General features: G+C 44.6%; 2 non-coding genes across 2 annotated transcripts; both read right to left on the bottom strand.

The window, feature by feature from the left end:
- Positions 1-17,622: 17,622 nt before the first annotated feature.
- LOC131897276 (U6 spliceosomal RNA) lies at positions 17,623-17,729 on the bottom strand. The gene has a single exon (XR_009375630.1). It is a non-coding gene; the product is annotated as a U6 spliceosomal RNA (small nuclear RNA).
- Positions 17,730-19,719: 1,990 nt separating this feature from the next.
- LOC131897269 (U6 spliceosomal RNA) lies at positions 19,720-19,826 on the bottom strand. The gene has a single exon (XR_009375625.1). It is a non-coding gene; the product is annotated as a U6 spliceosomal RNA (small nuclear RNA).
- Between the last annotated feature and the right edge of the window lie 7,022 nt (positions 19,827-26,848).

Raw genomic sequence — 26,848 nt, 5'->3', positions numbered from 1 at the left:
TGGGGCCTTGTTGTCTGTCAGAGAGGGAAGTGGGAAGTTTAAGAGTAAGCCCTCTGAACTCAAGGACTGTCACTCCCTGACTCAGGTCTCTGTTTAGAGGAACTGATGGCTCCATCATCCGTGAGTCACCATTTACCACCCCCACCCGTCTGCCCAGGGAGAAACCCCTCCTCATGTCCCAGAGGTGAAATAAACCCAGATTACACTCTCCTTCCCACCCCCACTTTGCTCGGAATGTAGGAGGAAGTGGATGAAAGTGTTCACCAGGGTGGCAAGAGCAGTCCTGGGAGACAGATGCTTACATCCTCTTGGGGCTGTGGAACCTAGTGACTGAAATGGTGACTAGATAGTTCTGCAGACACCAAACTCGGAGTTTTCTGGACAGAAGGACGGGGACTAGGCGATGGGCATTGACGAAGAAGGGTGGGGCTGAAGGACACTGTGATAAAAAGGACCAGTTCAGGTACAAGTTGCCCAGTGGAAGGAAGAACCATTTATTCCAACTTTCTTCAGTTTTTCTTTCTTTTCTTTCTCAGCCTTTTGGGAGTCACCAGAAATCTACAGCAAAATTTAATAACCCAGATAAAAAGTTAAAAGAAAAATAAGATCCTCAGGGGCATCCTAAACGTTGACCTTTGATTTGCTCTCTTACCTCACCCCCATTTTTTTCTCTCATTGTTCACCCCTTGCTCATAGTCCCTACCTCTGGAGAGGAAAGGGGTGCCTGGTACTTCTTAGCTGAAGGCCTGGAAGCTGAAAGGAGAGACTCCATCCGGGGTGGGAGCTGTAAGTGGGAGTGTCAGTTTCCTGGGATGGCCTTCCCAGATGTGAGCACATCTGGAGCCCATCAGGGAGGGACCTGGAGCACCAAGATTCCCAGTGCACATCCGATTGAGGCTACAAGGGGCTGTGGATGAGCCAGGAGTTTCCTCCTACTTCCACAAGTCTGCCTGCCATTTCTAGCTCTCTGTGTAAGGATTACCAGCCAAGACAGGAAGTTGAAACATTGTCAGGGCCCTGTCAGGGAGGACAGCAAGAAAGCCAGGGATTGTGCTCCAAATCCAGACATTTCAGTAGCTACAGCTCTTTATAGCTCTATAGAGATGACAGCATCTCTGATCTGGTAGAAGTGTGTGTGTGTGTATGTGGTTGTGTGTGTCGGGCAGGGGTGGGGGGTGGAGGGGTGGGGCATGGTATACACTTTGTCCTTAACACATGGCGTGAAGCTGGAGATGGGACCCAACGTAACTACCTGCCTGCTTTTCAGGAACAAGTCCTCAGAAGATCACTAGACCTTTGGCTCTCTTCATCTCTCCACTCACCCCAAACATACACTGTTTCTTTGGCTCCAGATTCCTCCTTGTCCATCATCACCTCACAATGAACACATTTGTTTTCTAGGGATCATGTGCAAGGCTAAGAATAGGTAGACCTCCTTACCCTTCAGTGAGTGCTACCTCTCTCAGGGCTGAATCACGGGGTTTACAGTGACCTCACAAGGGTTCCAGCTGTCTGCTGCAGCAAGCATTGCATAAGGGTAACACAGAAAGTCTCCAAGGCTGGAATTCATGAGGCCAGTGATGGAGTGAGTGAGGTGTGTGTGTGTGTGTGTGTGTGTGTGTGTGTGTGTGTGTGTGCCCCTCCCTTTCTTCTAGAACAATGGCTGGAGGAGGAGTCAAGCCTTTTAAGATTCTTTCATTTGCAGGTGGTGATGGCAGCACACATCTTTAATCCCAGCACTTGGGAGGCAGAGGCCTGCCTGGTCTACAAAGTGAGTTTCAGCATAGCCAGGGCTATACAGAGAAACCTTGTCTCAAAAAACAAAAACAAAACAACAACAAAAAAAAATGAAAATAAAAATAATTCATTTGTTTATTTTTGTGTGTATGTGCATGAGTGTGCATGTGAAATACAGAGGCAGGTACTGGGTATTTTCTTCAATCACTTCCAATCTAGTTTTGAGACAGCATCTTACTATACCTGAAGGTTAAGAATTTGGCTAGGCTAGCTGGCCAGTAAACCTCAGGGATCCTCCTGTCTCTGACTTTCCAGTGCTGAGGTCTATGCTTTTTTTCTTTTCTTTCTTTCTCTCTCTCTCTCTTTCTTTCTTTCTTTTTTAATTTAATTTAATTAATTTATTTTTTGAGATGGGTTTCTCTGTGTAGTTTTGGTTCCTGTCCTGGATCTCGCTCTGTAGACCAGGCTGGCCTCGAACTCACAGAGATCCACCTGGCTCTGGCTCCGGAGTGCTGGGATTAAAGGCATGCACCACCACCGCCCGGTGAGGTCTATGCTTTCATTCTAGTTTTTTACATGGTTGCTTGAGATCTGAACTTGGCTCCTCATGCTTGCCTGACAAGCACTTTACCACCTCTCCACCTCTTTATTATTTTTTATTTTGCGGTGCAGGGAATTGAACCCAGGACCTTGCATATGCTAAGCAAGTACCCTACACTGAGTTATGTCTCCAGCCCCAGGAGTCTCTGTTTTATAAAAACAATAAATAGGGGCTGTAAAGATGGCTCAGCAGTCAAAAGCACTGGCTGCTCTTCCAGAGGACTGGGTTCAGTTCTCAGCACCCACATGGTGACTTACAACCATCTGTAACTCTAGTTTTAGGAGATCCAACATTCTGGCCTCTAAGGGCACCAGGCATACATACTGTACACACACATTTAGGGGAAACACTCATACACATAAGGTGATTTTTTTTTTCTCAAGACAGAGTTTCTTTGTGTTGCCCTGGCTGTCCTGGAACTCACTCTGTCAACCAGGCTAGCCCCAAACTTAGAGATCTGCCTGCCTCTGCCTCCCAAATGCTGGGATTAAAGGTGTATCCTACCACATCTAGTAGCACACTTGTGTTCTTTTAAAACACACACATATACACATTAAAAAAATAAAATTTTACAAATAACATTGAATTTTTAAAATCGTGTTCAGTATTTTGAAGTATATTGGGAAATGGTTAAATCTAACTAATTAAGAAGAGCATTGCCTCACATGGTTACTCGGTGGTGAAGGTACCCTTTTTATATTTGCCAAAGGGCAACAAACCATGGTTAACTATAATCACTTTGATGGACATAGTGGCACATGATTTTAAACCCAGCACTTCAAAGCAGAGGCAGGAGGATCTCTATGAGTTATAGGCCAGCCAGGGCTATGTAGTGAGATCCTGTCTCAAATAAAGCAAAAGCAAAATAAAAAAGATCCTATTGTCACCTTGTATCACTAGATCCTGAAATTGATACCAACTTGATACTAACTATAATCCTGTATCCTTGGACTAACATCTATTTTCCTCTCCTAACTATCTCAGCCTCTGGTAATCACCATTCTCTTCTCTATTATTAGATTGACTTGTTTACATCCACACACGAAAGACATCGTGTGACATTTGTTTTTCAGCACCTGACTTATTTTACTTAACATAAAAGTCCTCTAGGATAGGATTATCTATGCTAGATCAAATGGTGGTGTTTCATTCTCTATATACCTGAAGCATATTCCACTGGGCACATGTGAGCCACATTTTTTTTACTCACCCATTGGTAAACACTGGTTGATTCATTGTTGCCTGTTGTGAACAAGGCTACAACTTAAGAATGCAGATATCCTTTCAATATACACATTTCGTTTCCTTCAGTTATTCCCAGTTACAGGAACTGCTAGATGATTGTATGGCATCACCTCATATATACTAGGTGGTGCACACCTTTAATCCCAGCACTCAGGAGGCAGAGGCAGGCAGATCTCTATGAGTTTGAGGCCAGCCTGGACTACATAGTGAGTTCTAGGACAATCAGGACTATCACACAGAGAAATCTTGTCTCAAAAAAAACCCACAAAAACCAAGAAACAAACAAAAAAACAAACCAAACAAAACTCCCCAAAATCCACAACCACCACCAAAACTTATCTAGCAAAGACCCAGCACCTATCCCTCTCCACCCTACCTCAGCCTCTGGAAGAGGATGAGCTTCCTGACCATTTGGCTGAGATCCCTTTCAACAGCTGTCCAACAGCTTACAGGCTGAATGCCAGAGGTCTTCCTGTTCCAGGTTCAGATCAACATTTAGCTAGTGTGTTCCACATAACCTAATTCTGGAGATAGAGGGAAGTGTGTGATAGAGATTGACCTTGGAGGGGAAAATTGGGGGAGTCAGATGTAGAGCTGTGTCACAGGGGAGGGAAAGGTAAGATGGCTTCTATCTCAGGGAAATCAGGCTTTTATTTAGGTGACTTCCTTCCAGCCCAGGCTGCCATGGCTATCCATGCCTCTACAACTAGAGATCTCAACTCTACTCCCCAACTGCAAGCCAATAGCTTATAGAAGTTCTAAGAAGGGTGGGTAAGGAATAGGAGGTGCAGAGAAGGAAAACCATAAAGAGAAGGGGTGAGGGGGAGAAGGGAGAAAGGAAGTTATTATTAGGTGGGGAGTCTTTGGAAAGTGGGGAAACCATCAGAGAGCAGAGAAACAGCTGGAGAAGGGGAAATGATGTAGCTACATGGCAAGACCCTGTCATCAACCAAATAGAAGAGGAAAGAGGGTCTCATATCCTCTGCAGTTCACTTTACTCATTTTGGGCATCTAAACCACCTAAATAAGCCTCTGATGGTGTTATTTTCAGTTCAAAACCTGTGGTTCCACCCTGTGAACCCCAAAGACTGCAAGGGACAGCCAATGGGGCCTTTGATCTAACTCTTTGACTGAACATACAAAGCTCTGTGAACTGGAGGAAGGAGGGGAGCTGAGCTGGGTTGGAGACTTTTTTTGTTTTGTTTTGTTTTCAGACAGGGTCTCAACTTGCAGCCCTGGCTGACCTGGAACTCAGAGAACTTCTGCCTCCTGAGTGCTAGGATTAAAGGCATACACCACCAATCATTTCTTGAGAATAGAAGTCAGAGAGGGCTCAGAGAAAAGGAAGAAGGACTAGGAAGGGAGAGGCAGAAGTGGTGTATGAAACAGAAGTGAGAAGGGAGGTCCTGAAAGATATTGGAAGAGAGGAGAAGGAAGAAAGGAGAAGAGAGGAAAAGGGAGGAAAGGAAGAAAGAATGTGGAGGTAGGCTGGTGTAGAGTCCTCAAGTGTGGGAAGTAGATAAACTTTGGAAGCTGCTTGAAAGAAAAGTCCAAATCCTCTTCAGCAGTTGGTGAGGAACTCTCCATTGGTCACTGAGAGGCAGCTGCAGTTCGGAGGAGGCAGGAAGTAGGCCACCTGATTTACTTTATCCTCAAGTCCCCCACTCTTCATTTAGGGCCCAATTTTCTATGTCATTTGTCATTTTTAGGTCCTTCAGTGGATCTCATTCTTTGTTGGGTTTTCTACCCTCCTGACCACTACCTTTTGGGCACAGATTTCTGGTCACTCTTCTTCCCACTTGTCACATGCAGGTCATTCTCTCTCCCTGGTCTCTTTAGGTCCAGCTCCTCTGGCCTATTCACCCTCTGTGGCAGGCAGAGATGAAACAGACTGGAGGTGTATCCTGCTCTCTGCTCAGTGCCCCTCCCCCTCCAAGCCAAGGTTGAGACAGTGATGCAACTGTCCCTTTGGCCATTTTCCTGCTCCTGAATCCCAGGAGTGGTGTATGGGGGTGGGAGGAAGGGTAGATCTGAGGTGGAAAGTCTGACGCTGAGTCCAAGCCCCCAGCCCCACTCAGATTGGTTGAGCTCATCTCTTCAAGCAAACACAGCTGGACATTTTCCATACGATCACCTCAGGGAGCAGGGCCGGGCTCCAGAAACCCAGGCAGCCGACAGTTTCACAGGAAGCAGGCTGCAGGCCAGAGCACCCCACGTGCCTTCGGTCTTCCCTTTTGCTGTGTTCTGCAGGCTGTAGTCCCAGGGGAGGAGTAAGGAAAGGGCTCTAAGCCTGGATAAGAGCCAAAGCTGGACCAGCTTGTAGGTCCCAGACAGACAGGTTTCTTTATCCCTCCACATCAGTGCTCACTGTAACGGCCAGCGTGGGTGATGTTCCTGTGTGGCACGAATGTGTATATGAGCTGGTAACCTGTGCACACACTTACACACAGCCTTTGAACTACGTATGCTTGTGTCAGTGTTTACTAGGATGGGATATCTGTGTCCTGAGTGGTCCACATGCCAAAGTTGGAGGCGATGTGTGGGTATGAGCCCCTCTGCTTTCCTCTTGTGGTGTGGGAGATAAAGTAGCAGGTTTGAGATGAGGGCTACTTGTTCTCACAACTCCTGTTTCCCCATCAGTCAGCCCTTCCCTCACTTAGCCTTCAGCTTTTTTTTTTTTTTTTTTTTTTTTTCTTTTTTTTTTTCTAGACAAGGTTTCTCTGTGTAGCCCTGGCTATCCTGGAACTCACTCTACATACAGACCAGGCTGGCCTGGTCTGCCTCTGCCTCCCAAGTGCTGGAACTAAAGGCATGTGCCACCACTGACTGGCTGTCTTCTTTCAACTACAGATAACCAGAGGGTCATTAGAGAAACAGGAACGGGTTCCTTTAGTGGTGACACAGGTTTAGGAGGGGGCAGTTCTCTAGCAGTGGGTGTAGGAACTGCTGGGAGAATAGGGGACTCTTGTCACGAAGGCTGAATGTTTGCTATTTATTCATGTTTGGTTTTGGCCTTTGGAGATTGAGTTTAGCTATGTAGCCTTGGTTGGCCTGGAAGTTACCATGAAGCCCAGGCTGATTTCAAACATGGAGTATTCCTTCTAGCTTTGCCTCCCAAATGCTAGGATTACAGGTGTGAGCCCCTAGACCTAGCTAAATCTGTCTTTGCTGGGGGCACTGAGATGTCTGCATAGGGTGGAGGGGGCTGGAGGCAGCATGGGCAGGAAGCACTTGGCTGTTTATTCCCTCTCTTTCCTGCCTCCTTTGTGGTGGCAGACTGGCTTCCTTCCTTACTTCAGCACCTTGGCTCCCAGCTCATTTCCGCTCTTAGACTCCCAGTGTGGCTCTCAACCTTGCACAGCAGAGTTTTTCCATGCATGATCTTTTGGGCAAAGGGACCCTTGGGTGGGTGAGTCAGGGACTGAGGAATGTTAGTGAGATGCCTCTGTATCCTTCCCTCACCCCATTCAAGCAGCTCTGAACTGAGGGAGGGGCTCCTTTGCCAGGGATGAGAAGCACTGACTAGATGTGTGGTTTACCTGGGATTGCTTCTCCTTTGTCTTGGGATGTAGAGAACAGGCCTGAAAAGATACCCCAGCCCAGCCCAACCTAGTCTAGCTTCCCTCTTTTGTGTCCCTACTTGGCTGTCTTTGCCTCAATCTGCCCCTGCCCCACCTCCCACCTCCATCCACTGCCCTACAAGTCAAGGAATGTAACTTTTCTCTCTCACTCTCTCATTGATTAGTCATGGGCACCCCATCCCCGTGGGAACCGTTACTCATCCTTGCCCCCCTTCCCAGCAGTCTCCCCAGAATTGGCTTAACTCCTGCAAGAGGAGCACTTAGTCAGTAGTTGGACACCAGAGGTGGAGTGGGGGCAGTGTCCTGGAGAAAGCCACTTTTGGAGCAGTGTTTGATCTTATGGCCCAGAAACAGAAACCCCCTCCCCCACTTGGTCCACACACCAGGAGCTTGCAACTCCTGGTTTTAGCTACTTTAGTAGCTGTGGTTTGGTTAGCAGGGGTAGGGTTGGGGTAGGGGACTGTTTGGAGAAGGGTCCAAAGCAAATGGGCACCTAGGTCCTTTTCTGGTGCTAGCTTTGAGACTAGGACCTGGAGCCTGCTCTTGAATTTGGCCTGGTGCCAAGGCCTGGCCTCTGTCTCTCAGAATCAGACAGGACCTTTCCCAATAAGGAGCCTCCCAACTCTAGGTCCACTCCCTGCTTCCCCCCTTTCCAGTCCCTCCAATAGTTCCTCTGCCCTAAAATAGCCAGGCTTTCCCCTCTCTTCCTCTTTGCCTCTCCCCACACCCAGGTTTGGGGCCCAGAGGGATAGAAGAGAGCTGAAGAAGGGTGAGATTGTACAGGAACCATATGGGCAGGTTTGGAGAGGGGTAATAAGAGCTCATGAAGATACAGGGAACTGGTCACATGGCCCAGGTCTGCATGGGGTGGGGCTGGGGACACAGTTCCTGGAACTATTGACTCTAAAATAATAATAGCTGGTGCTTTTTGGCACAGTGTTTATTCAAAGAGCTCTCTGTGAATTAACTTAGTTGGTACTGCTCCTGTATGAGGGATATCTTCTTGTCTATCTCACAAGGGGAAGAAACTGAAGGATAATTAAACAGGGGATAATTAATATGCTTAAAGTGAGTAGAAAAGCTGATTCACACTCAGACTGGGAGAAACCACCTATTTTAGCTCTTGACTTGGCTTTTGGGTATTTGGGCCTCCCAGGACAGTATAAGGAATGTGTAGCTAGAGTTTTCCTGCCTGGCCCACAGTCAGGACAAATCTCTCTCACCTGCCAGTCCCACAGCCACTCAGACCTGACCAAGTAAACACAGAGACTTATATTGGTTACAAACTTTCTGGACGTGGCAGGCTTCTTGCTAGCTGTTCTTACAGCTTAAATTAATCCATTTCCATTAATCTATACCTTGCCACATGGCTCGTGGCTTACCGGCATCTTCACATGCTGTTTCTCATCGTGGCGGCTGGCAGTGTCTCTCTGACTCAGCCTTCCACTTCCCAGCTTTATTTTCCTTCTTGTCCCGCCTACACTTCCTGCCTAGCCAATGGCCAATCAGTGTTTTATTTATTGACTAATTAGCAACACATTTGCCATACAGAACATCCCACAGCAGGAATGCTCTTATGGGGCTTATGGAGTGGTGATACTCATAGACGCTGCCACTCTAGTATGCCTATTACAGCGTCTACTCCTTGGGTGTCTGGATAGAAACAGATTCTGATTAAACACTCCCAAAGAGAACCATTGATAATTTTAAGAAAAAATTTATTTTTTATTATTTATTTTGTGCATGGGTCTGTTTGTGGGTGCCTGCGGGTGGCAGAGGAGGTTGTCAGATCCCCTGGAGCTGGAGTTACAGGCTGTTGTGAACCACCTCTGTGGGTGCTGGGAATTGAGTCTTCTAGATGATTATCAACCCGTTGAGCCAGTGAGCATTAAAAACAAACAACAAAACAAACAAATAAAAAACCCCTGGTGCCACTTGTCTTTAATCCCAGCACTCGGGAGGCAGAGGCAGTAGGATCTCTGTGAGTTTGAACCCAGCCTGGTCTATAGAGTGAGTTCCAGGACAGCTAGAACTACACAGAGAAATCCTGTCTCAAAAAACAAAACAAAAAACCCCCAAATTCCCCTCATCTTATTGTTCATTTTAAAAACAAATTAACCTTATTCTAAAATGAAAAATATAATCAGTTGATTCTCAATTTTTTTATATTTATTTATTTATTTATTTATTTATTTATTTATTTATTTATTTATTTATTTATTTATTTTAAGGTATGGTCTCACTCTGTAGCCCTGGCTAGCCAAAACTCACTATTGTAGACCAGGCTGGTTTCAAACTCAGAGCTTGACATGTCTTTGCTTCAGATTAAACACACCCCACTCAAACTCATTAAAACAAAACAAAACAAAACAACCAAATATACAGCCTGACATTGTAGTGCATGCCTATAATTCCAGAATTCAGGAGTCTGAGGCAGGAGGTTGGTGAGTTCTAGGTTGTCTGGGATACCTAGGGAGACCTTGACTCAGAAAAACAAAGCTGAGGCTGGGGAGTTGGCTCTGAGGGTAGTGCATTTACTGTACAAGTATGGAATTGGAATGGCATGCCCATTACCCACTGTACAAGTGTGAGGACAGGATGAGATCCCATTGTCTATATAAAAGCTATAGCCATAGGTGTGCATGGCAGCCTTCCTCTCACCCCAGCCTTTGGGAGGCAAAGCCAGACAATCCCTGGAGAAAGCTGGCTAGCTGACTAGACAGAGAGCTGAGTTCAGTGACATAAGGAAGAAAGAAACTGAAGAAGACACCAGAAGCCAATCTTGGGCCTCCACATGCATGTATGTGCACGTGCATGTGAATACTCGTAGGCACACACAGGCCACATACATACTCCAAAACCCAAAACAAAACCAACATCACCAGTTTAAACCAACAAAACAATAATTTATTGTTGAGTGATGTGCAAATGATATACAGGTTAGCACAGAAGCCAAGTAAGTATGACAAGAGGTGGATGTCAAGAGAGGAACGCAAGGTCAGGAATCAACATTAGGGGACACCTGGGAGAAAGGGGGGAAGAAAAGTTGTGAGTGGAGGACTTTCTGGGGCCCCTATCCTTGCTTATGTTACAGGTAGTTAAAAATACTGATTTATTTTTTCCCACAGAGAGGAAGAAAGGAAGGGGGATGAGAATTCTTCAAGTCATGAGAACAGGCAGGAACCACTGGGATGGATCCAGGCACTTAGAAGTTCCAACTTGAGCAAGATTCTTCTTTTTTGGCTCTGAAGTTTATCTTTCCTAAATGAGAGTGATTAAGCTAGGAGAGCATTATGGGTTCCATCTTACTCCAACACATTCAGATTCTTATACAGAAACTCAGGGGAAAACCAGGGCTGAAGTCCTTGTGAGGGTCAGGAACAAACAAATACTTGGTAACCAGGATGAGCTCAGGGTTCTGTAGGGGGTGGTGAGAAAAGCCAGTCAGCCAGGCCAGACTCCAGAAGTGAATGGAGGGTGGCTCACTCATTCATCTGACCCTGTGCCTTCAAAAACTAAAATCTAGATTGTAAGTATCCCATCCAAGGAGACTGAAATGAGACACAGCTCTGCACATCTGGGAAGGGTAAATTCCTAGGTCCCTCTGTAATGGAAGTATTACAGAGATGGGAACAGCCAGAGTCATGTTTAGGAAACTAAGCAGTGTACATATATTACCTAATTTAATCCCAAGATAATCCTATGCCGCAGCAGTTGATATGTTCCAAATTAATATTGTAGTTTCTCTTTTTTTCTTTTCTTTTCTTTTCTTTTCTTTTCTTTTCTTTTCTTTTCTTTTTTCTTTTCTTCCTTTCTGAGATAGGGTCTTACGTAGCCTTGTTTGGCCTGGAACTCATCCACCTGCCTCTACTTCCTGAGTGCTGGCATTAGACGTGTGACACCATGGCCCAGCACTTTTTTTTTTTTAAGGCTTATAGTTCTGGCTTGCCTCAAATTTCCTTTGTAGCTGATGATGACCTTAAATTGTTGATCTTTCTGCCCCTAGCTACCAAATGCTGGGATATAGCCATGTCCCACCATTTCAGGCTCTCTCCTCTGCCCCTGTCTCCAAAAGAGTCTCATTCTGTAGCTCAGACTGGCCTGAAACTCAGTATTGGCCCTCACACTAACGGGCAATCTTCTTGCCTCAGCATCACATGGACTGAATTTAGAGGCGTGAGATAACAAGCCTGATTTGATTTTCTCCTTTAATGTTCTCAACAGCTAAAGTTAACAAGGACATTTGATTGATGAGCCATCTTTAAAAGCAGGAGAAGCTGGCATGGTGGCATAAGCCTTTAGTACCAGCACTGGGGAGGCAAATCTCTGTGAGTCTGAGTCACCTTGGTCTACACCAAGAGTCCCAGGACAGCCAGGGCTACATACACACACACACACACACACACACACACACAAAAAAAAAAAAAAAAAAAAAAAGAAAGAAAGAAAGAAAGAAAGAAAAGAAAAAGGTAAGAAAGATGGTTAGGTTCCAGTAGGACTTTCTAACTGAAGGAACATCTCTAGAAGTTAAGGGACTTTTGCATCCCAGTAGGATCCATTCTGGATAGGGCTGTTGGGGTGGGGTGGGTTTGGTTGCCAGCCCTTGAGGATGAGAGTTAAATTGGATGCCCACACCACGTTATGGAGTAGGAGAATATAACACCTTGATGATAGCACCTCTCCCCACTCTTTTCCTGGCATTTTGAGATAGGATCTCACTGTGTAGTTCTGGCTGGCCACAGTGCTGGCATTACAGGTGTGCACCACCTTATCAGGCCTTATGCGGAGCCTTTAGAGATGGAAACAGTGAGTTATCAAGTTGGGGATGTTTTAAGTTTGCAAGGAGACCAGAAGTTGATTTTGAGACTGCAAATTCCCTTTTGTTTTCACCAGCTACTTGTTAGCAGGAGAAAAGGAAATTAGATATTAGAGGGACTTCCCTACTGTTTGGGGCTGATAGGAGCCTCTGCCTCCTGTGGTGATTTGTAAAGACAATGCATTCTTCCTTGTCTGTAATGAGCAGGAGCTGGAGGCATGAAAGGTCATCATGCTGCTAGGATTGTGGATGAGGTGGTTTATTTGATGACCTATGACCAGCTAGAAGAGCCTGAGGTTTTTGAGGGAGAGGAAATTTGCCAAAAGGGCATTTGGAGGAGGGTATTTTTGGGCTCCAGCCTAGGGTGAAGTCAGAGACATAAATCACACCTCCCAACTGCCCATTTCCGATTTCAGTTTAGTTCCCAGCCAACAGTTTAGTCAGCTTGCCAGAGGAGTGTGTGGATGGAGGTGGGGCGCTGGAGCTGGAAGCAGTGACTGGGAATGGGGATCAGCAGGGAGTGGGAAACAAGTTCCTATTGGGCCCTGTTGGGTTGGGGTTGGGCTGGAAGGGCTGAGTGTGTGGGGATCACAGTGAAAATGGGTTTGAAAGCCTTGTGTGTTGGTATACTCCTATAATTCCAGCACTTGGGAGGCAGAGGCTGAAGGATCACTGCAAGTTCAATACCAGGGACAGTGAGACGCTGTTCCTCCCAAACCACCCCTCCCTGCAAAATCCCAACAAAACAAGAGTGAATTGGAGATTCCTCATCCTGACAAGACTCTCAGCCACACCAAGTCTGCTGAATTCTCCCTCAGGTACAAAACCACTAGGGCATGCTTTGAAGACTGATGCCTTCAAAGAAACACTCCATCCCACCCAAATGTTGCTCACTTCAGCCAGAAAAGTGCAGATGTTCTGGATGAATAGAACCAGAAGTGAGTGGGGACTGAGAGATGAGGATCTCAGAATGTTAAGGTTGGGGAACGTCCTTCTCCTGTGACCCTATACTGTAGCAGGGCTGGATGATCTTTCTTTTCACTGGAGAACCTCAACGGTCTGCTGTCCTGTGGTGGGCATGGCCTCCTCACCAAGGGATAGGGAGGCAGAGTAGGAGGCACTGGATTGAGTGTATATGTTGGGAGGGGTAGGTGTTTGAGGTCAGGAAGTCCAGAAAGCAACTCAGACAATGGCTTTTTCCGCTGGCGTGGGTCTAGGCTGCTGGATCCTGTCTGACCCCATAGCACCTCCTAATTTGCTTACTGCTTACTAGTCAGGGAGAGGCCCATTTCCAGGTAATTTAATCCAGCCTGGCATCCTCTTCCACGTGGAGGTTGTCATGGTCCCTATATGGTATGGTACTGGCACTTTGATATTATGGCAAACATGCTTTTATTTATGTTTAATCTATTTGTCCCTTAAATTGTTCTCTTGTGTTCTAGGGGACCAGAAGCTTTGGTACAGCCCCCAGTCTAGCAGAACAATAACATGTGCCTCTTGATATGCAAGGTGACAATACGATTAGATGGAGATCTTGGAATGTTGGATTATGTTTCTGGAAAAATGAGAGTGAGCTGAGTTTAATCCCAGCACTTGGGATGCTAAGGTAGGAGGATCATGAGTTTCAGGCCAGCCTTGGCTATATAGTGAGACCTTTCTCAACAACAAAGAGAAAGAACTAGCCGGGGCAGTGGTGGCTCACGCCTTTAATCTCAGCACTTGGGAGGTAGAGGCAGGCAGATCTCTGTGAATTTGAGGCCAGCCTGGGCTACAGAGTGAGATCCAGAACAGCTAGGGCTGTTACACAGAAAAACCCTGTTTAGAAAAACAGATAGAGTATGGCCACTGCTACCAGGGCTTTAACCGGGTAAACTGACATTGAGGCCCTCCATCTCTTCCCTTCCTCCTGCTCTTACCTGAGAGAATCAGATGGCTACTTTCCAGCTCACCATGTGGGTAGAGGACTCAGCATTGTCTCACTAATGTGCCCAATTTATTGTTAGTCTTGCTCCTGTGATTCCAGGGTCTGGAACGCACAGTCACCTTTATTGTTGTCCAGACGCTGAAGCCCTGCACAAGTTCTCTCAACTCTCAGCAGTCCCCTTCTTTTTATGTCTTGCCCTTGTTGTCCAGACTGCACAGTCTGGCACTTAGTTACCTAGGGTATTAATAGAGTTCCTATGAAATTTAGAAACTGAATTCATCTGAATGTACATTTGACAGAAGCAACTATAAATATTTTATGAAAATGATTACATAGAATTATTTTTAAAAAAAGATTTATTTTTATGTGCGTGTTTTGCCTGCCTGTATTCACATGCACTACATGTGTATGCCTGGTACCAGAACCAGGAGAGGGCACTGGATCCCGTGGAACAGGAACTACAGATGGTTCTGATTGTGAGCCACCACGTGAGAACAAACGTGGGTCTTCTGGAAGGGCAGCAAGTGCTTTTTTTTTTTTTTAAGATTTATTTATTTCATGTATATGAGTGCTCTTTACGACAGAGGGGGACGTCAGATCTCACTAGAGATAGTCCTGAGCCACCATGTGGTTGCTGGGAATTGAACTCAGGACCTCTGGAAAACAGCCAGTGCTCTTAACCTCTGAGCCACCTCTCCAGCCCCCCACTCCCACCCACTTTGCAGCAAGTGCTCTTAACCAATTTGCCATTGATCCACACCCCATAGTTTTGTTTTTTGTTTGTTTGTTTTTTGTTTTTTGTTTTTTTGTTTTTTGAGACAGGGTCTATGTAGCCCTGGCTGTTCTGGAATTCACCAAGATCTGTTTGCCTCTGTCTCCAAGTGCAGGGATTAAAGGCATTCACCACCATGTCCAGCCATACACAGTCTTTCTTTTTTCTTTTTCTTTTTTTGACAGAGTTTATCTGTGTAGCTTTGGCTGTCCTTGAACTCACCAAGATCTGCTTTCCTCTGGTTGCCCCAAGTGCTGGGATTATAGACATGTGCCACCACTGCCTGGCTCATAGAATTCTTAATGTAGACTTTTGTGTTAAAGTGCTTTTGTTTTGCACAGAAAATATGTCTGTTATATTGGAAAGAAGACTTGAGTTTGAATGCTGACTCTACAGTTTGATAGGCCACAGCTTGGTATGGTGACATACACCTGGAATCCTAGCACTGGGCTAGGCTGGGACTGAGAGTTCCATACCAGCCTGAGCTATATACTCTTGTCTAAAAAAAAAAAAAAAAAAAAAAACACCAGTGTCCAGCTGGGTGTGCTGGTGCATGCCCTTAATCCTAGCACTCTATAGACAGAAACAGGTGGATCTCTGAGTTCAAGGCCAGCCTGGTCTACAGAGTGAGTTCCAGGACAGCCAGGGCTACACAGAGTAACTCTGCCTGGAAAAACCAAAATAAATAAGTAAACAAACAGTGTCATGTAATCTTACGTGTTCTCAATATATTCATCTATAAAACAGAGACGTACTTTTTCCCAAGATTTCTTGGGAGAATTAAAGTAATATTCTGTCTGTGCAATCACAGTGCTGAGAAGACTGAAACCCATTCAAAGTCTGAGGTGCTCTTTCTGAATGTGACAAAGTGTGTTTCACAGGCCAGTTCTCAGCACAGTCATCACCGATCCTTACCCAGCACTCCACAGCACAACTCACAACACTTGTCTCTTCCACTAGACCAGGTTCTGAAAGGTAAAGATTGTTTTTACTTCCATTTTCCTGTGGCCTAGTACACTGCTTGATTAGTAAAATGTTATTTGAACACATTGCCTTAAAAAAAATAACAGGGGCTGGAGAGATGGCTCAGTGGTTAAGAGCACTGACTGCTCTTCCAGAGGTCCTGAGTTCGATTCCCAGCAACCACATGGTGGCTCACAACCACCTGTAATGAGATCTGGTGCCCTCTTCTGGCCTGCAAGGACACATGCAGACAGAACACTGTATATATAATTAATAAATAAAATCTTAAAAAAAAATAACAAAAGGCCTGGGAATATAGCTCAATTGTTTAATGATCATGTATGAAGTCCCAGGTTTGATCCCCAATTCCCCACTCATACAGGAATGTGATGGTGGCACATGCCTCTAATCCTAGCACTTGGGAGATCAAGGCAGGAGGATCAGGTCACTTTAGCTATATACTGAGTTCAGGGCCAGTTCGGGATACATGAGACCTCTTTAAAAAACAAAACCAAAAACGACTTGGGGTTGGAGATTTGGCTTAGTAGTTAATAACATTTGTTCTTGCAGAGGACTTGGGTTCAGTTCCCACATGGAAGCTCACAACTATCTGTATCTCAAGTCCCAGGGGATCCAGTGCCCTCTTCAGACCTCTGGGGGCACCAGTCACATGTGTGGTGCGCATATGTATGTACACACAGGCAAAACACTCATGCACATTAAATAATAACATAAGGAGCTGGAAAGATATAGCTCAGCAGTTAAGAGCACTGACTGCTCTTCCAGAGGACCTGGGTTCAATTCTTGGCAACTATGTGGCGGCCCTCAACTGTCTGTAACTCCAGTTCCAGGGTACCCAACCCCTACATGAAGGCAAAACACCAATGCACATAAAATAAAAATGAATAAATTATTAAAAATAACATAAGTACATTTTTAAAATTAAAAAAACCAATGAAAACATGACATGCAATTTTGTGACAAATGCTATTTTAAAATATTTTTAGTCATTCTGTAAAGCTTTTATTGTATATATATTCATCTTCCATGGTATGTTACATAATGTGTGTTGAGCCCATTTCCTCCCATAATCCTACCCTCCCTTTTTTATTTTTGGATTTTTATTTAGCTGAGGATGATTTTGAACTCCTGATTCTCCTGCTTCCATCTTCCAAGTGTTGGGGTTATAAGCATGCACCATCACATTCAGTCTTGTTCATGCATATGACAACCTTGGTTGATTTCTTCAGGTGCCATCCATACACCTTGCTCTTTTTTTTTTTTTTTTTAAAAGACAGGGTCTCACTTTGTAGTTCTGGCTCACCTGGAACTTGCTATGCTTGGTCCCCATGTGCCACCAGGCCCAACCCTACCTTGGTTTTTCAAACAGTGTCTCTCATTGGCTTGGAGTGCTCTGATTAGGCTAGGGAACTCTGGGGATCTGCTCTCTATCTTCCAGAGCTGGGATTACAAGTGTGTGTTGCCATCACTGGCTCCTTTGTGTGGAGTCTGGAGATCAAATACAGGTCCTCATGCGTACACAACTAGCCCTTTATCAATAAAGCCGTCTTGCCAACCATACTAGCTGGTTTTGTGTGCCAACTTGACACAAGCTATAGGAGCCTCAGTTGAGGAAATGCTTTGATGAGATCCAGCTGTAAGGCATTTTCTCAGTGATTTCTCAAAACGTGGGAGGGCTTACCCCATGGTGGGTGGTGCCATCCCTCGGCTGCTGGTCCTGAGTTCTATAAGATGGGCTGAGCAAGCCAGGGGAAGCAGCTCCCCTCCATGGCCTCTGCATCAGTTCCTGCCTCAGGGATCCTCCTCTGTTTGAGTTCCTGTCCTAACTTCCTTCAGTGATGAACAGCAATGCTGAAGTATAAGCCAAATAAACCCTTTCCTCCTCAGCTTGCTTCTTGGTCATGGTGTTTTGTTGCAGCAATAGAAACCTTAGCTAAGACACCAACCCTTTTTTTTTTTTTTTGAAATATGGAACACTTCACAAATTTGCATGTCATCCTTTCACAGGGGCCATGTTAATCTTCTCTGCATTATTCCAATTTTAGTATATGTGCTGCTGAAGGGAGCAATCTTTTTGTTTTCTTTAAGGTTTATATTATATGTTTGAGTATTTTGCCCGCATATATGTATGTGTACCATGCACATGTATTATGTACCTGTAGAGGCTAGAAGAGGGTATTAGATTCCCTGGATCTGGAGTTACACTCAGTTGTGAGCCATCATGTGGTTTCTGGGAACTGAATTCAGATCCTCTGGAAGAACAGTAAGTGCTCTTAACCACTGAGCCATCTCTCTAGCCCCAGCACTACCGGTTTTGAAATAGCCTTTAGCTCTGGCTGGGCTGGAACTCTCCATGTTGACTAGGCTGACCTTGAACTTGTAGTGATCCTTAGGTCTTGGCCTGTAGAATGCTGGGATTACAGGTTTGCACCACCACACATAGCTCCTAATGGACATCTTTGCTGTGGAATAATCCTTCTGTACACTGTAAAAATAAGTTGTTCTCATTGTTAACAAAAAGCTGATTGGCTGATAGCTAGGCAGGATTTTTGGGGCAAAGAAAATGCTGGGAGGAAGAAGGGTGGAGTCAAAGGAGTTGAGAGAGATGCAGAAAGAAGCAAGATGAACATACCGTGTTGAAAGAAGGTACTGCCATGTGGCAGAGGGTAGATAAGAAATTAGGTTAGCTGGATGTGGTGTCACACACCTTTACACTTGGAAGGCAGAGGAAGGCATATCTCTGTGAGTTCAAGACCAGCCTGGTCTACAGAGTGAGTACCAGGACAAGACTCCAAAGCTACACAGAGAAACTCTGTCTTGAAAAAAAACCAAAAACCAAAAACATAAAAAAAAAAGAAATTGAGTTAATTTAAAATGTAAGAATTAGCTAGTAACCAGCCTAAGCTATTGGCTGATCATTTATAATTAATATTAAGCCTCTTTGTGGTTATTTGGGAGCAGCTGCTGAGACACAGAGAAACTCCATCTGTACATCTTGACTGCAACTTTTTGAAAGAGACTAAGTCAGAACCACCCTGCTATTCTGTTCTTGAATTATTTGAGTCAGGATCTTAGGTATCATGAAAGAACCTTGCCTGTTCTGACTGTGACTTTGACCTTCCTGTTTCAACTTCCCTGAGTGCTGGGATTACAGGCACATGCCACCAAGCCCAGTAATTTGGTAATGGGGGATCTAACCCAGGGCTTCATTCATCTAGGTAAACATTCTACCAACTAAGTTATATTCCAGATGCTTTTGAATTCTTAGCCCATTGACACAGAGAGAATATTCATTGTTTTACTTAAACAGAGTTGGGTATAACATTATACACCAATAACCAACATAGATTATACATTCCTTGAAAGTAAGGCTCATGCCTTAAACTTCTTTTGCCTCAAATTATTGCACCAACTTCCCCTCCCACAAAAAGATCAGAGCATACTAAAACAAATGCGAAAAATGTCAGGTAAAATTGTCATTCCCTTTGACACTGAACATAAAACAATTGGATGAAAAAGACCTGAATCATTCTGACTGTATTTTCTTACTTGAGGCTGAAGATTTCCCAGGGTGGTGAGAACAGGTGAGTATTGTTATTTGTCATACTGGAATCTCCCTGAACTCTGTTCTCAGCACTTAACATGGGATAGCTTCTTAAGCCTGGGTACAGAGGGAAAGCTCTACCAAGTGGAAACTTTCTAATGTCTAATGTTAGCTCACCTGGGCAAAGGAAGTGGAGCTCTAATGGAGGGGAAGTAAAAGTCCTTTCCCAAGGATCAGGTGGACACTGTCAGCCAATGTCATTGTCACTGGGTGGAGACTGGCAAAGATGAACAGCTCTAGGGGGAAAATGCTTATGAAAGAAAGCATTTAATTGGGGCTTACTTACAGTTCCAGAAGTTTAGTCTGACTTAATATACACCGACACAGTAGAGACTACACAGATAAGCATCCAGAGTCTCTGTTTGCACCAGTGGATTTCTTTCTTTCTTTCTTTCTTTCTTTCTTTCTTTCTTTCCTTTCTTTCTTTCTTTATTTATTTTCTTTCTTTTTTTTTTAAAAATAAGAAAGTCTTCATGGGTTTGCATGTCATCCTCGTGCAGGGGCCATGCTAATCTTCTCTGTATCATTCCAATTTTATTATATGTGCTGCTGAAGTGAGCACTACTCTTTCTTTTATATGGCTGACTCAAGCCCTTGGCCTTTTCAACATACAGAAGATAGCAGATCTGACTTCTGATCTTCACTTCTCTTTAACGGATGCTCAGTGGTGGGAAAGAGATTGTGGGAGTAGGGTATTGGTAGGTCAGAACTTTTATTTCCCTACTCGTGTGCTATCCAGTTTCCTTAGCTTAGACACAGCTTTTGCTGTGGTTCTGCTGGTGCTAGACTAGACACCTTCAACACACTTCTCATTTGAAGAGCAGATGCTGGAGGGAGAAAGAGATACCATCTACCCCAATGCCATCATTTGACAGGAAAACGAGGCCTAGAAAAAAGGAAACAACTTTCCTTCAGTTACACAACGAATATGGGATCAACTTCAGGCACTTTTCTGGAGTGGTGGTGCAGGCCAGCACTTGGGTAGTGGTAGCAGAAGGATCTAGAGTTCAATGGCATTTCCAACTTCCAGACTTTTGCCCCCCAACAGAGTAGAGGGGCTTTGCTACTGTTCTCAGGTAGAGCACTGCCCTTCCTGTTCTCTTGTTCCCCAGCTGCTTGCAACGAGAAACTGAATTATTTCTCCACAAGCAAGAGAAAGCTCCTGCTTCATTTAGTTTGTGGCAGGAAAGCTGCTGGACACAGTCTGTGGAATCCCCTCTACCTTGGCAGGCTGATTTTACCCAACTGGTGGCAATGGCCTTGTGCCCACAGGCAAGCAATTTGAGGCTTGCTGTCCATGAATGCCAGGTGGCTGACTGGGGACCTATACTGCACCTGCTGATCCTGGTGTGAAACTCTTGGATTTGTATATGTGTGAGTTTCAGAAGGGCAATTTTTACACAGACTTAAGGGATTTGGCATTGAAGGTATAGATGACCTCTTTTTGAATTGTTGGTCTGTGGAGGTCCTCTAACCCCCATCCAAACATTACAGGCTACTGCCACTGCTTTGTTACTGTCTCAGTCACTGTTCTATTGCTGTGAAGAGACACAATGATCACAGCGACTCTTATAAAAGAAAGCATTTAATTGGGGGCTTACTTAACAGTTTCAGAAGTTTCATTATCAGCATGTCAGGAAGCATGGTGGCATGCAGGCCGATATGATGCTCAAGTAGGAGCTGAGGGTTCCATATCCATAGGCAGTAGGGAGAAAGCCACTGGGACTGACTCGGACTTTTGAAACCTCAAAGTCTACCCCCAGTGACGCACTTCCTCCAACCAGGCTAATCTTTTCAAATAGCGTTACTCCCTAAGCATTTAAATATATAAGCCTATGGAAGCCATTCTCCTTCAAACTACCATAGTTACCCTCCAGAACTTGATGGTAAGGTCCTATTGCTGAAGATACCACATACATGACCTATGGGTCATGGAGAATTCAAGCTGGTATTCGCCTGGAACCTCTATCCCCACTGGCTAGCTTTCACAGTCCTAGAAGGAACTATGTATACTACTAGGGGAGAAAAATAATCAACACTCTTACCCAGCTGTGAACCCTGTAAATCACACTAATGACTGGCCTGGCAATTCATGTCCACTGGTGCATTAGGGGCACAAATGCTGTGGGAGTGACCAACCACTTTCTGATTGGATTTAAAGCCTGATCCATAAGATGGAACTAGTACTGTTAACTGGCCCAAAAAATAGGTCCATGATTAGCTAAGTGATAGGCCCTACGGGAGAACCTAATACTATTACTGTGTTAAATAGACACAGTAATAACCCTCATCTCAAGCTCTTACCTTCACATCCCCAGATTAGTTCATCTCCCATTCCTTACCAGAGAAGCTGCTTCTTCTTCTTTTTTTTTTTTTTTTTTTTTACAGTAGATGGCAACTAATACAGAGACCACAACTGGTCAAAGTGCAAAGGGTAAAACTGTTGAGTGCTAAATGGGACAGTTAGGTTACACCTCCTCTCCCCAAAGCTCAGGGATCATTGTAAATCAGGGGGCAGAAAGATTTTAGGAGCAAGAGGTAGTATGGATGTCTGCAGTGAAACAATATTTGCTGGACATGACAGGGCCTTTCTACACATGAACTCACAGAAGCTGTGACTGCTTGCACAATGACTGTACAAGATCAAGCCAATCAAAATCCCAGCATAGATGGAGGTAGGTAAGGAAGTTCTATTCCTGGGGAGCTACCAGCAATTGGTGGCTGTTGGGGTAAGGAGAGTCAGCTTCCTTTAAGAATGTGAACCCTTAGAGCTATCCATGTTCTAGTAGATTACCCTGTACTCACATACACACAGGCATCACTAACTGGACTCAGTGGGTTAAAAAAATAGCCAGGTGTGGTGGTGCACACATTTAATCTCAGCACTTGGTATCAGAGGCAGGCAAATCTCTGTGAGTTTGAGGTCAGTCTGCTCTACACAGAGAGTTCCAGACCAGCCAGGGCTACATAATGAGACTTTATCTAAAACAGAGACAAAACAAAAAAACCAAAGAAACAAAAAAGAGATTGAGAGAGTTCTTGATTGGGCCCACATTTAAAATTGGTCAGAAGAGATGGGGGGATAGGATAAGAATTAGAGGGGCCAGGTGGTGGTGACACATGCCTTTAATCCCAGCACTTGGGAGGCAGAGCCAGGTGGATCTCTGTGAGTTCAAGGCCAGCCTGGTCTACAGAGTGAGATCCAGGACAGGCACCAAAACTACACTGAGAAACCTTGTCTCGGAAAAACAAAAAACAAAACAAAGAAAAAAAAGGAATTAGAGGGGAAGGAAAGGGTGTGAACTTGATCAAAATGCATTATATGATTGTATACAATTCTTAAACAATTAAAAGATCTTGGCACTGGGGAACTGTGAGACAGCTAAGCAAGTAAAGGCACCTGTTGCCAAGCCTGAGAGCCTGAGTTCAAACCCTAGGACCCACATGGTGGAAGGAGAGAACTGATTCCTAGAAGTTGTCATCCGACCTCCTTATGTGGACCATGACATGTGTGTATCTCATGTGCACAAATTGAAAAACAAAGGATGCTAGCTTTTGCTGTGGCATGCATGCATCCCCACATGTATCACGCATACACTGAAAAAAAAAAAAGATATTGGTATTTCCAGATTGTCAGGAGAGATAATACCCCATTGCCAACCTAGAATCTATGGATAGCCCTGAGTCTGTGCTTTAGGAAAGCTTTTCAAATGTTGGTTACTTTTTTTTTGGAGATAGGATTTCTCTGTGTCGCCCTGACTGATTTGGAACTTGATCTGTAGATCAGGCTGACCTCAAATTCATGGAGATCCATCTGCCTCTGCCTCCTTAAGTGCCAGAATTAAAGGCATGTGTCACTATTGCCTGAAAGGATTTCACATATCCTAGGCCAGCCTCTAACTTATTTAGCCAAAGATGACCTTGAAGTTTTGATCCTGACTCTATCTCCTAAGTGCTATCATGTTTAGTTTATGGGGCGTTGGGGATTGAACCCAAGGTTTTGTGTATGCTATGCAAGCACTCTACCAACTAAGCTATGCCCCTAACCCAACGGGGCAACATTTCTAAGGCAAGGAAGAGAAATGAGGTTTGGGTGTTAGGATGAACACACTTCAAAGCAGAAAGAGTACCCTGTTTATGTCTCTCACAGGCTACTTCTTCATGGTCATTTCCAGTACAGTCTCAGGCCACCTTAGATTTGAACGCCACCTGCTGGACACCAAGGAGCTCCAAAGTTATGTCTCAGCCTTTTCACTAGAATTTCACCTTTATTACAGGGTTAAAGTTTTCATTTTATAATCTGTTCAGGTGAGTTTTTTCTCTTGGGAGCCAGACTGATAGTCTTTTCAGGGAGACTAGGTACATCCCCCCAATTCCCCAGACTGCCCTTTCCCATCCAAAACATTTTATCCTGAGGCTGGATAAAGTGTTTCATAGTTCCTTGATTCAGGTGCTCCAGGGTGGCTGAACTCTATTTTGGGAAAACAAACTCAACACAGAGCACTCTTGATACTAACTTCATGTCTCTCTGTGTGTTATTCACACACCAACTAAGCAAACATATTTCAGAGGGCCCTGGCTAGCTAGCCTAATTCAATTTAATTTGGATGCTATCGGGAAATAGCATCAGATACAGGGGTTGCAGGCTCAGTCCCAAGACTGTCCCCTGCCTTCAGATGCCAGCTGCAATTCTTCAGCTGTTCTATTTCTGACCAACTGGCTATACAGTGAGGTTCCCTACGAACCTAAGTTCTGGGTTGATTAATGTGCTTGAGTGGCTCCCCAAATTCTGGGAAACACATTAGTTAATCATAAGGAATATTAAAGGATACAAAGAGACACTCAGGATGAGTGAGGCATAGTAGAAAGGGCACAGAGTTTCCATGTCCCAGGTATCTGTCATATACTGTTCTCTAGGTCCTTTATCTTCCATAAGTCTGATCAGCTACTGAAGCTCTCCAAGCCCTCCAAGATCTTATGTAGACTTAACAGTGTTTCCAACCCTAAGAAGACTAGATGAGGACACCCAGCAAGGCCTGTCTGCTTCCGAAGTCTTCTTGGCCTCTATACAGCATTCCTCCTTCCAGGTATGGGCAAACCTCTCTGGCATGAGGTAAAAGGCAGGTCAGAGAATTTCTTCATGGCCAGTTCCAGGCCAGAAAGGCAGGGAAAGATTACAGTTCCTATGACCTGCTTTGGGGGAAAGTAATTCTAACTTTTATAGCCTTCTCTGGGGAGGGAGATATGAGCCAGGAATTGCAAATAAAATCCAAAAACATATCATACAATCACACCCTACTGCCGACAGGAAGCAGCTGGATAGATGAGACAGGCCACAGGGTCCTTGGACAGGAAGAAGGTACTGCCTTTGCTTGGCTTTCTGTCCCCTCTACCTGATTCAAATATAGGGAACTGGTGTGTTCATGGTCCTTGCTCATTTAGCACAGATAACCACTAGAACCCATTAAAGTCATTTAGTGTTCTGGAAACTGTGAACTAGCTATTCCAACTTGGGCTGCATTTTCAGAATGGGAAGTAATTTGTGAGTTTTGACAGTTCTAAAATAAATTCTTCATTGGTGAAATGGGGACAGTATTAATCTACATCCTCAAGATTGGCCGGGCTGTACAATATCCATGCAGTTCACAGGGCTGGGAAAACATGTAGAAATCTCTCCATCCCCTGCTGACTCTGCAATCTAGCTTGGTCAAAAAGCAGTCTTCTCATATTTTCTGAATGCCTCCTTAACATACACCTTTTAAATATCTTTCAAATTTTTGCTTTAAAAGAAAGGAATTAAGGAGGATTTAAGAAAATGTTGTGGCTAATCTCATGCTATATTCACTTAATGTCATTTCTGTAATGTCTTTTAGTTTACCCAGCACTTTAATGATTTATTTTTATTTTATGTGCATTAGTGTTTTGTCTGCATGCATTAGCTATGTGAGGGTGTTGGATCCCCTGACACCTGCAGTTACAGACAGCTGTGAGCTGCCATGTGGGTGCTGGGAACTGAAGCCAGGTGTTTTGAAAGAGCAGCAAGTGCTCTTAACTGCTGAGCCATCTCTCCAGCCACCCCCCCTGGCATTTTTAATTAAAATTTGAAAATTTTTTTTTTGGGGTGTGTGTGTAGGGGATATGTGCATGTGAATCCAGGTGCCCAGAGAGGCCAGAGGTGTTGGATGCTCCTGGAGTTGGAGTTATAGGTGATTGTGAGCTACCGGACATGGGTGCTAAGAATTGAACTCGGGCTGGGTCGTGGTGGCACATGCCTTTAATCCCAGCCTTTGGGAGGTAGAGGCAGGCATACCTCTATGAGTTCTAGGTCAGCCTAGTCCACAGAATGAGTTCTAGGACAGCTAGGGATACACAGAAAAACTCTGTCTTGAAAAACCAAAACAAACCCCCCCCAAAAACCCCCAAAAAACAAAAACAAAAAACAAACAACCCCCCCCCCCCCAAAAAAAAAACCCCAACCAACCAACCAACCAACCAACAAAACCCAAAAAAAACTCTGGACCTCAGGAAGAGGAGTACATGTTCTTAACCACTGAGCTATCTTTCTAGCCAGAGCGCTTACTCTTAAGGGCTTTGGTGCACTTGTCTTACTTAAAACTTTAAAGGATCTGGGCTGGGGACATCACTGAGTTGGTAGAGTGCCTACGCATGCATAAAGCCCTGGGTTCAATTCCTAATACCACATAAACCAGGTATAGTGACTTACTCCTTTGACGCTAACACTATTGAGATAGAAACAGGGGGACTAGGAATTCATGGTCTTCAGGCAGCTGAGTTCCAGGCTTGGCCTGGGATGCCAAAATCCCAAACCCTTTAAAGGGATCTGAGGACATATTACTGTGATTTTACCTTTAATCACTACTATACTATACCTTTTACTTGTGATTAGTTTGTGGATTTTTCATAAAATTAAAAAAATTATGTGTTTTGAGTTCAAGGCCTGCCTGGTCTGCAGAGTGAGTTCCAGGACAGCCAGGGCAATACAAAGAAACTCTTCAAAACCAAAACCAAAACCACAAAAAAATGTGGATGGGTGGTATTTTTGTGTGCCACTTTTTCTTTTTGTTTTTTTGAGACAGGGTTTCTCTGTGTAGCACTGGCTATTCTAGAACTCACTCTGTAGACCAGGCTGCCTTGAACACAAAGATCTGCCTGCCTCTGCCTCCAGAGTACTGGAATTAAACTCTGCCTGGCTGTGCACCACTTTAATGCCTGGTGCTCAAGGAGGTCAGAAGAGGGTGCTGGATCCCCTGGAACTGGAATTACAGTCATTAGGCACCATGTGGGTGCTGGGATTGAACCCAGGTTCTCTGGTAAATCAGCTAGTGCTTTTAACCTCTGAGCCATCCTCTAGCTTTCTACATGTGAACTTTTAAAAAAGATTTTATTTTTAATAGCTCATGTGTATGGGCCTGCATTCTTGCACTCTGGTATTTGGGGAGACCAGAATTGCCTAAAACTGGAGTTATAGGTGCTACTGAGCTCAGGTCTTCCATCTCTCCAGACTAAGTCTGTGGTCTTTCAAAGGACCCAAGTCCTTAAAAACTAAAGCTGGCCTTTAATCCC

This window comes from Peromyscus eremicus, chromosome 20 (genome assembly GCF_949786415.1).
Source record: "Peromyscus eremicus chromosome 20, PerEre_H2_v1, whole genome shotgun sequence".
Lineage (NCBI taxonomy): Eukaryota > Metazoa > Chordata > Mammalia > Rodentia > Cricetidae > Peromyscus > Peromyscus eremicus.
The sequence above is the reverse complement of the archived record's forward strand: the minus strand, read 5'-3'. Positions and strand labels throughout refer to the sequence as shown.